At 37.1% G+C, this 12,424-nt stretch overlaps 1 protein-coding gene across 1 annotated transcript in view; it reads left to right on the forward strand.

The window, feature by feature from the left end:
• Nucleotides 1–290: 290 nt before the first annotated feature.
• LOC143038422 (uncharacterized) overlaps nt 291–12,424 on the forward strand; it is a 77,545-nt gene continuing 65,411 nt past the window's right edge. Inside the window, exon 1 of the mRNA XM_076207587.1 lies at nt 291–356. The gene's annotated coding sequence lies outside the window, so the exon portion shown is untranslated. The remainder of the gene's footprint in view (nt 357–12,424) is intronic.

Consider the following 12,424-nt stretch of genomic DNA (forward strand, 5'->3'; position numbering starts at 1 on the left):
TTGTTTGTTTGTTTTTATTTATTTATTTATTTTAATTTATCGATTTATTTGGTTGGTTAAATTTATATTTATTAATTATCTATTCATTTAGTGATTGATTTATTAATTAATTAATTTTTTGTTTAATTATCTATTAATTTGTGTAGGCTTTTATTTATTATTGATTTATATTTCATATATTCATTTGCTTATTTTTTGTTTGTTTGTCGTTTTATTCATATTTATTTATTTAATTTTGTATGAATCTATTTGTCTGATTTATTTCTTTATTTAATTATCTATTTCTGTTTCAGGCCGAGGACATGCATGAAGAGGACGACGAGGCAGAGTGTGACGCTAACTGCCGGGCGCAACAGGTAAGTGCGACCTTTTGGCTTTGAGTGTAGAGTTTCGCAGTGCCAAGGTGTGCCATGGAGGGTGGGTGAGAGGAGTGGGAGGTGGTAATTCGAAAGCAAAAATTGAAATGAAATTAAAATAAAAAATAAAAAATAATCGAAAAAGTGTAATAATTTTGAATGCAAAATAAATAAGTAAATAAATAAATAGATAAATAAAATAAAAAAATTAAACGAAGAAATTGAATATAAATACGACTTCGAACGAAACATTCGAATAAAAATAATAATAATAGAAATGTGGGTATTGTATGAAGGGAGGGAGTTAAAGGGAGGGAATTTTGGGACCTTCCTTCCCACTCCCACATCCCCTCCTCCCTTTCCTCCTCCTCCCATTCCTCCTCCTCTTCCCCCCTTCCTCCCTCCATTCAAATTATGATGCTTTTTATAGTTGTCATCAGGCGAATTTATGCGGTGCTGTTGAACTCAGAAGCCTAAACTTTGCATTTATTTTATTTATTTATTTGTATTTCATTTTATTTATTTATTATTTATTTGTATCTTATCTTATTTATCTATTATTTATTTTCATTTTATTTTATTTATTTTATTTATTATTTTTATCCATTTATTTATTTGTATTTTATCTGTTGTCGAAATGGTGATGAATGAGATAATTTGGCGACATCTTTGATAGAAAGTAAATTGTCTAATATGGAGTTTAAGAACATAAGAATGAATAAGACTTCAAGAGACCATAAAGCCTACACTAGGCAGTTCCATGTCCCTTACCACCTGTCCTCCTTATCCATAAAGCTATCTAACATTTTCTTAAAACAACCAATAGTTTCAGCACTCACAAATTGATTACTAAGTCTATTCCATTCGTCAACCACTTTGTTGGTAAACCAATTTTTGCCTATTTCCTTCTTAAACCGAAATTTATCCAATTTTAACCCATTACTACGACTCCTGACTTGGTGTCTTAATATGATGACCTTGCTAATGTCGATGATGTACCAAACACATAGAAAACAATTCATAACCAATCTCAAAATTGGCGACAAAATAAATGAGAAAACGAACAATTATGAAATAAGGAGAAATAAGAGACGAAATGAAAGGAAATGAATAAGAGAAAGACGATTCAGAGACTGAATTGCTGTGCTTCAGTGGGATTTCAGGATCATAATGCTGAAGCCAGCTGGTCGTTGAGGCATCTGGCCAATACAGCTGGGCAAGAGTGACCCTCGCAGCCATCTTATCTCTTTACAGATATTACCGTGATTCAACACACGTGGTCTTGGATCACGTGCATGTCTTGTGGGTGGCCGTTTTCGGATGAGAGCTCAGAGATTATGTACTTTTATGTGTAAACTGGTTTCTGGGTAATGTTGTGACCTAACACGCGCGCTCACGCACACACACACACACACACATACACACACACACACACACACACACACACACACACACACACACACACACACACACACCAATCTCGTTGCTCAACGGTAGCAGTAACGACTTGCGATGTTGTTGAAGTGTGTGTATATGTACGAGAGTGTGTGTGTGATTCATCAGTCTTACATCACGTATTGATCTTGCAATGTGTGTATGTGCGTGCGTGTGTGTGTGTGTGTTTCATCACTATTGCAATGTCCGTGTATTGATGTTTTCACGTGTGTGTGTGTGTGTGTGTGTGTGTGTGTGTGTGTGTGTGTGTGTGTGTGTGTGTGTGTGTGTGTGTGTGTATTTTCTTTGTGTACAACAACACGCACCCCAGTACAATTGTGTACATTTACATCATGCAGTGACCTACCCCCACATCCCTCCCTCCCACTCCCTCCACTGCATCTCATCATCACCATCTGGCTGTCGGCAGGCGATTTTATTAATTTGTGGGCTGGACACTGCGCTACTCTCTCCCCCTCCCTCCCTCCTCCTCCTCATCCCCATTACTCTCTTCTCGCCTCCTCTTCTTCCTCCATTACCCCCTCCTCCTCTTCCTAATCCTCCACTTCCACCTTCCCCTACTATTCCACCTGCTCCTCCTTCTACCTCCTCTCCTCCTCCTCCTCGTCCTCCTCCTCCTCCTCCTCCTCTTGCTCCCCTCCTCTCCCTCCTCCCCTCATCTTCCTCCCCTCCTCTTCCACTTGCTCCCCCTCCTCCTCTTTCACCTGCTCCTCTTTCTACCTCCTCCTCTTCCTTTCCTCCTCCTCCTCTTCCTATTTCACCTGCTCCCATATAACCACCTACCCTCCTCTTCCCCTCCCTCCGCCCCCTCTCCCCTCCCCCTCCTCGTTTCACTTGTCGTTTCCGGTCATTCATTGCCCCCCCCCCCACACACACACCCAATTCCAGCTGGGGGGGTGGAGGTGTCTTTGTCTGGTCCATCTCACCGCATCCATTATGCGCATCCTCAATGGATATATTCATTGGAATAATATAAACAATAATAATAATGATGATAGTAATAATAATGATGATAACAACAACAGCAGTAATGATAATGATAATAATAATAATGATAATAATAATAATAATAATAATAATATAATAATAAAAGTAGTAGTAGTAATAATGATAATGATAATAGTAATAATGATAATAATAATAATAAAAATTAATAATAATAATAATAATAATAATCGGTTTATTGAGTTAACAATGATACAGTGATACAATGATAATGTACAGTTTTTGCTGATTTTAGGACTAGACTTATTTGAGTTAATATTCTGTGTGCGTGCGTGTGTGTGAGAGAGAGAGAGAGAGAGAGAGAGAGAGAGAGAGAGAGAGAGAGTTGCGTATTCACATTTACAATTCCTCAATGTAATGTACAAAAAAATGAAGAAGACTCGTAATAATAAAACAGATGACAAACACATAAGTATGTAGTAATCCTTCTCTCTCAAGGTTGAGTCTACACAAGGTAAACCTTGAGCCTGAGTCTCTCCTCTGCGCATGCGTTGTGACGTCATGACGCTGAGCAGTTGAACAATTTGTGGAAACAAGTTTACCATTTATTTTCCTGTGATTTTCTTTTTATCTTGGGTTCATTTAATCATTCCATTTTAATTATCTATATTCTGTTTGTTTATCTGTCTATTTATTCATGTATCTATTAGTTAAATATTAGGAAATTATAAAAACATCACAATGAGCTCTGTAAGTATCCATCAGATCAAACAAAGTATAACCTTTCCTGATCTAAATATTTGAATGAATAAATATCCATCAAAAAACACAGAATATAGTTAATTTTTCCTGGTCTATATATTTGAATGAATAAATATACAAAAAATAGATAACGGAGTAATTGTTTAAAAAAGTTAGAGAAACTCGCAACGGTCAGTGAAAGAACGTCGACATGACGTCATCACCTACATCGCTTTCGCTGAGCAGAGGGACGATGAGACTTAAATGAGCCTACAAATGAAAACAAAATAAGACCTTAAATAAGCCTACATAATAAAAAGAAGACAGTACATCCGGTAACGAGGGCAGGTGTTGTTCATGGAGTAATAATTGGGCTAACGACTCGGCCAGTCCCTGAGACGACTGGGCAGGTGTTGTGTATAGTTTTGTACAAAGTATCTGTTCTGAAATAGGAGAGCCTAAAGTACATTTGTTATTTCTTTTTAATAGCCATATCATCACATTTAAATCATGTTCTGCAACTATAACGGATTTTTTATATACTTTAATCAAAGTATATTCATTGCAAAATCAAACTTCAATCACGAGAATTTTTATATAATGGAAAAGAAATATTCTTTTACTAAAGGTTTTAAATTATATTCCACACATTTATGTTTTTTCTCCAAATTAAAAAGATATGTATGTGTGTATGTACATATGTACGTTCGTATGTATACCTCGTGTACGGTTACTAATACTCTGTCGCCAAAGTAAAGTACCGCAAAAATAAAGTATATAAACAAAACAAAAACAAAGAAACTAATAGGCGACTGATTAAAAAATATTTATCTTTTTCCAGTTTCGTTCGTTCGTCTGTGGTATCGGATATCGCTCGATGCTTCTCTGGTATCGCTAGTACATACTCGATACCATCTTTCGTGAAATCCAGAGTACCTATTCTAACCACGAACCTGTTACACAACCGCCCAGCGATGGTAGATTATATCACAAAACTGACACTGAAATCTGCCCCCATCTCATGACCTGTCACAATGATCAAAATATAAAATTTCATTTTTTTTTTTTTTGCAAAGATGTTATTTTGATTATAAGATAACGAATGTAATTTGATTTTTTTTAGGTAATTTGGATATTAGTAAATGTGGGTTTTTTTAATATTTTTATGGTTTTGAGAGAAGATTAGATAACTTTATGGACAAGGATGAAAGATGGTAAGGGGTATGCAACTGGCTAGTGTAGGCCTTACGGTCTTTTGCTGTTTCCTCTGTTATATTCTTACGTACTTTGGTTTTGGATGCTCGTCAGGGTACATTTATTTTCACTGTATATATATATATATATATATATATACATATATATCTATATATCTAAAGATATATATATCTCTATTGCCGCACCATGGGTCAGATTTCAATGTCCGCAGTAGTTTATTAACATGTGAACAGCCCCCACCCCCGACGAGTGCCCTGCCGTTATCCCCCTTTCCCCTCATCCCCCCTTCCCCACACTCCCCACGCAGGGAGTAGAGACCGTGAGAAGTCTCTTGCTGTGATCTGTTTGGCGTGAGAAAGCACCTGGGTTCAGCGTCGGAAACGTTCTTGTGACGGGTGCAGTTATGGTGGTCGGAGAAGTGTTGATTGTGATGTTTCTATGGTGAGGATAGTTATGGTGACTCGAACAGATGTGGACATGGTGACATCACAATAGATTGATGCTACTGAACGGAGAGCTGGGGTGGTTCCTTCACAAGTCCACTATTTATGGAATTCTGTTGATCGAAGACACCTCGACACTGACTAAAATCTGGCTGGTTCCTTCACAAGTCCACTACTTATGGAATTCTGTTGGTCGAAGACACTTCAACACTGACTAAAATCTGGCTGGTTCCTTCACAAGTCCACTACTTATGGAATTCTGTTGGTCGAAGACACTTCAACACTAACTAATATCTGGCTGGTTCCTTCACAAGTCCACTACTTATGGAATTCTGTTGGTCGAAGACACTTCAACACTGACTAAAATCTGGCTGGTTCCTTCACAAGTCCACTACTTATGGAATTCTGTTGGTCGAAGACACTTCAACACTAACTAATATCTGGCTGGTTCCTTCACAAGTCCGTTACTTATGGAATTCTGTTGATCGAAGGCACCTCAACACTGACTAAAATTTTGCTGGTTCCTTCACAAGTCCACTACTTATGGAATTCTGTTGGTCGAAGACACTTCAACACTGACTAAAATCTGGCTGGTTCCTTATGGAATTCTGTTGTTCGAAGACAACACTGACTAAAATCCTTTGGTATATAAGAATTCCTATTTATTTTCGAGTTATGACCCCCATCCCCCCACCTGGGAAACTCTGTGAATATATATATATATATATATATATGTATGCATATATATAAACATAACAATCTAGAATTGAGACTTTCTAGGGATTTTATGTTGTAACTCAGCTTCCAAAGTCATTCAGTATTTTACAGTCACATTCAGGTTGGATACAAGATAAAGCCGACCACCAGAATCAATCAGGTCCAGGTCACGTGTCCTCACCATTAGGTCAAGGATCATCGAGGTACGTGTATTCCTTTGATAACATTGAAGGACGAGGTCAACCTCGTAGGACTGTGTCGAGGTCCACCTTGACAGGGAGACTGTCTACCAGTGACGCTTCATGGTCTGTGGAGCTGGTGAAGTGAGTCAACCGCATCGAACAAATTATCTTTTGCTTGCTCGAACCAAGAAGTGCGTCAGTAAGCTCTTCGGTCATGATTTCTGGAAACGTGAAGGACTTTCTACCAAAGACTTCTTGGTCAGGTTTCTTCCAGCTCTGCCCCGACACGAAGACACTCCTGGACGTTCATAGACGGTTCCTGAGGGAGTCCTACTCGAACTAGGAAGTTCCTTCTTGATTCAGGTTCTAGAAGCTACATGTCGTCGACAATTATCTCGAGTGCTCGTCTGGGAAGTCTCGCATTGTCGTTACTGGTCTCCTCCCCTTCTCCTCCCCCTTTTCCTTCTCCTTCTTTTCCTTCATCCCCTTCTCCTTCTCCCCCTTCTCCTTCTCTCCTTCTCCTTCTCCTTCTCCTTCTCCTCCTCTTTCGAAGTGGAAGAAGAAGAAGGAGAACATTAACAACAACAGCAGCAACAACAACAACTTTCTCCTCCACATTCGCCTCCTCATTCTCTTTCGAAGAAGGAAAGAAGATGAAGAAGAAGGAAAAAAAGAAGAAGAAACAACAACAACAACAACAACAACAACAACAACAACAACATCATCATCATCATCATCATCATCATCATCATCATCATCATCATCATCATCATCATCATCATCATCATCATCATCATCATCATCATCATCATCATCATCATCATCATCATCATCATCATCATCATCATCATCATCATCATCATCATCATCATCATCATCATCATCATCATCATCATCATCATCATCATCATCATCATCATCATCATCATCATCATCATCATCATCATCATCATCATCATTCTCCTTCGAAGAGGAAGAAAAAGAAGAAGAAGAACAACAATTATAACAACAACCACCACCTCCATATCCACCATCTCCTCCTCCTCCTCTTCTTCCTCCTCTTCTTCCTCCTCTTCGTACTCCTCTTCCTCCTCTTCTTCCTCCCGCATGGGAATAGTAACATTGTTCCGACTTCAATTTCTGTTGAGGTTCCTTGCCACCCCAGATCCTCTTCCAGAGCGCAAATCTCTCCATTTTCTTCTTCCGTTTCTTATCCGTTTTCTCCGACGCTTCCTCTGTTGCAAAATGGGATGGATCGGTCTCACACGAAAATAATTAATTTATATTTTGAACTAAACCAAGAAGAAACGGATACATGTCTACATATCTCTGAGACATCTCCTATGTTCATAGTCTTTGCTCGTTGGATAGTACGGTAGAACGTGGTACTATTTGCCTGAAGAGATAGTATTACTCAGAGCCTGATAGTCTGATAGGATTCTTTCTCTGACCTGACATCGACCGAATGCCTAAGTCAGGTCATCTGATATGCTAACACGTCATGTGAGACTGATAGTTATGACCTTTTATCTGCTTCTAGTGCCATTCAAATATTTGTTTTCTAGACGTGTTTCTAGGTGTTTATTGGCAACCTGTTTCAAAATAAAATCGTTTTTTTTTTTTTTTTTTTTTTTGACTGCGTATTGTTGATTATATGACGTTGGATACTCGAATTGTTTTTCGAAAAACAACCAAACAGAAACAACCAATGTCTACCAGATGGTTATTCTGTTTTTATATTTTCATATTTTTTATATTTTTGCCATTGTAACTCATTGCAATATAGATAGTTTAGTTATTGTAGTTGCCTTACAATAGAAAGGAAAAGTGCATCTCAAAACTATAAACGCAAGGTGTCCCAACATTTTTCATGATTGCATTTTGAATATTTCGCAATAGAAATTGACAACACCCGGTTGAAATATATATTTGTGTGTGTGTGTGTGTGTGTGTGTGTGTGTATGTGTGTGTGTGTGTGTGTGTGTGTGTGTGTGTGTGTGTCGCACTCGGTTAAGTCACTATCACTTGTCACGTGCTAGCAAAGGTTCGAGTCCTTGACTGTACCACGTTTCAATTTCTGCATATATGCCTCCTCGAGCTTCTCGATGTTGATGGCTTAGAATTAAAGTAAATTGTGGTTGATAAGTGTATATATGTATATATATATATATATATATATATATATATATGTAATGTATATATATATATTTATATACTTGCATATATATATATATATATATATATATATATATATATATATATATATATATATAAATATATATATATATATATATAATACTTTGATGGTTGTCAGGCCTTACGAACCATCACCGCTTTAAGTACTTTAAATGTTCCTTTCCAGATGGTCCAATCCTTTGGTGCCAATTCTTTCCAATCCAATCCTGATACCACTTGCTCGACGTCCATCTTCCATCTGCACCTGAATCTCCCCAGTGGTCGTCTGCCCTGTATTCGACCTTCTTTCACTTTTTACTTATTATTATTATTTTTCCAAAGTCTGCTTCCATTCAGACACCGTGTTCATCCCACATTGTTCTCTTTGTCCATATTTCATTCTAATTACAAAGGATTACAAAGGCGGAGCATGCCGACAGGAGACCTTTTGGTCCATATCTAGGTCGGATGCATAAAAATCATAATGATAAATAAATAAATGAATGAATAAAAACTATAATAATGTAAATAATAAATAAAATACATAAATAAATGCATAGGTATAGTTAAATAATAAACAAACAGGTAAATAGTAAATAATAATAAATTGACATATAACTAATAATGAGAATTAAGCAAATAATAATAAACAAACGGACAAATGATAACAAAACAAATAAAGAAATAATATAAAATAAATGAGAGTCCTTGCGGTTATTCGGTCTGATTTCGGATTTCCCAGTAATGTCTGTATTCCTTCTTCGTCGTCAAATGCTAGACCAACTTTTCCAAACCTGGGGTGCTGAAACCAATTATTATAGGGGGTGCTAGGATTTGATGCACACAAAAATCACATTGATATATTTATCATTAATTACTCACTTGTGCATATTTTACTTTTTCCATGCTATTTAATTTTTTTAGGGTGTTCTTATTTCTTCTACAAACAATATTGTCAATTTGTTTCAGTTCTAAGGAATCAAGAAAATAAACCATCAAGCAGTACATTTCAGTTTCTTTTATTCTTTCTAATAACAAGATAGGGCTGCTGGACTGCTTAGACATGACAACAGGGGGTGCTGCTATGGTCGGAAAATGTTAGGAAACGTTGTATTAGACCGAAGATTCTTCTAAGGATGTTGTTTTCGAAGTTTTCTAGTCACTTCCCTCTGTTTTGTCAATGTCCACATCTCACATCCGTACAGGACTGAAATAATAACAATACAATCTTAAAAAAAAATAGATAATAAATAGTAAAATGAAAATAGAAATGAACAAAAAAAATAATGGAAACGAAACTAAACAAGCTGATCTGCACAAGCCGTATAGCTTCTTCGCTATCAAAGAATCCCCAAAAAAATGATTAAAATTGCCTGGCGTCTACTAGAATAGCAAGATAACGGGTCACCCTGAACGCAAGGAATTACTCTAGATAAACCTCTTAAGCTTCTTGAAACCGCAATAACATTTTTTCTAGTATAATCGTGATGAAAGAGAGGAAGTTTAGGACAAGACTAGCGTTTGTCAGTAAGTTATTTGGACAGCAAACAGGCGAATTGTCCCGCGTTCTGTGAGATGACTCATTCTAAAATGTCCGTGGCCCCCTTTGGATCGTTTATTTGTATATTTGTTTATTTATTTCTGTTTTTTTGTGCATTTATCAATTCATTCGTTTGGTTACTTGTCTCTATTCCTCTATTTGTTTGTTAATTTGTTTATTTAGTTGTAGTAGTTGTAGTAATAGTAGTAGTAGTAGTAATAGTTTAAGTTGTATTAGTAGTGTCATTGTAGTAGTACTTGTAGTGATAGTAGTAGTAGCAGTAGTTCAAATAGTATTAGTAGTGTCATTGTTATTGTTGTTATTATCATTATTATTATTGTTTTATTCAATTTTAGGGGGAACTTGAGGACTGGAGAATCGTACTCGTACCTAAAACAATAATAGCAGATTATACATTAGTGTAGTGTAGTCTTAAGAGAAGACAAAGGACATAGACAAAGACGACGAGGAGGAGGATGAAGAGCAGGAGGAGGTGGAGGAGGAGGAGGAGGAGGATGGGCAGGAAATTCGATGATTTGATCAATAAACACTTGAGTTAAAACAACCAATCATTTCTGGATTGGGGACACTTCCTGCCCAATCAGACGGCTCTTCTCGTCACAATCAACACTTGAACAGGCACGTAATCATTTATACGTATGTAGTACATGTACAGAACGTACGCACTTACATACGCACATACATACATACTCACGTACGTACGTACATACATACGTGCATACTTATATATGTACGTGCATACGTATATACATAATACATCTGTGCATATATGCATGTATATATATATGTGCACATGTACATACATACTCACGTACGTACGTACATACATACGTGCATACTTACATATGTACGTGCATACGTATATACATGATACATCTGTGCATATATGCATGTATATATATATGTGCACATGTACATACATACACACATGCGCACGTACATACGTGCATACGTACATATGTACATGCATATGTATGTACATAAATACATACAGCTGTGCATGTATACTTATATATATATATATATATATATATATATATATATATATATATGTGTGTGTGTGTGTGTGTGTGTGTGTGTGTGTGTGTGTGTGTGTGTGTGTGTGTGTGTGTGTGTGTGTGTGTGTGTGTGCGCATATATACATACTCTCGCACATATATGTGGATACTCACATACATACGTACTTACATGTATACGTATGTACACAAATAAATACATATGTGCATACGCACATATATATATATATATATATATATATATATGCATACGTACATACATACATATAGGTGCATCCTCACATACATACATACATATAGACTGATATACATATATACGCAAAGACATTCGTAATTACATGCATACGTACAAACACGTTTTGTATATACGCACAGTCATATACGCGTATTACCATGTACTCCTACACGCATAAATAACTCCAAATGTATGTAGGAGTAGTAGATGTGTAAATATCAAAAGGTTCACATATGACCAGAATAAACTCATTAAATACTATGTTTATTCTTCTGTGCTTACTAATCGACCCAGGATCCCAGCCTAGGCCGGGACAGATGGGGCAAATGCCCCTACGTAGCTATGGACACATAAAGATGGATTTTAGTGTGACCAGGGTTTTGTCCATAGTTAGGGCCTGTTCTCTTGCTCCAGTGTTGATGAATAAAATCGCCTGGCGGCAGTTAGAATAGTGTGTGTGAAGGTTTGAATTAACAAGGGCGGATGTGTTCACACTGGTATGTCAAGTATGTTTATAAAAAAATAAATAAATAAATAAAAAAAATCCAAACAGACTTGGGCCAAATGTGTTCGTAAGTTAACTTGTATGCAAGGCAGCAAGCATAACAAATATGATATCTTAGTTAAAGAATGAATATGTGCATAAATGCGCTCACAGATGTACGAATGCGTGTATGCAAATATGCGCATATGTGAACGTGCACACAATCACACACATGTATACACGTACACACACAAATGCACGCTTACACACACACACACGCACACAAATACACATGCATGCACACAAATACACATGCATGCGCACACACACACACATGCATACACACACATGCATACACACACATGCATACACACACATGCATACACACACATGCATACACACACATGCATACACACACATGCATGCACACATATACACACACACATGCACATATGCACACACACATGCACACACACGTGTACATACATGCACACACACATGCACACAAATACACACACATGCATGCACACATATACACACACATGCATGCACACATATACACACACACATGTACACAAATACACACACACACATGCACACAAATACACACACACATGTACACAAATACACACACATAGATCACACATATACATGTACACAAATACACACATACAGAAAACACATACACACATATGCACACACAAACACAAACACACACACAAACACATACACACACACACACATACACAACACACACTCACATACACACACACACACACACACACACACACACACACACACACACACACACAAAACACACACACACACAACACACACACACACACACACACACACACACACACACACACACACACACACACACACACACACACACACAC

Source organism: Oratosquilla oratoria, chromosome 24 (assembly GCF_046742065.1).
Source record: "Oratosquilla oratoria isolate Oo_2021 chromosome 24, ASM4674206v1, whole genome shotgun sequence".
Lineage (NCBI taxonomy): Eukaryota > Metazoa > Arthropoda > Malacostraca > Stomatopoda > Squillidae > Oratosquilla > Oratosquilla oratoria.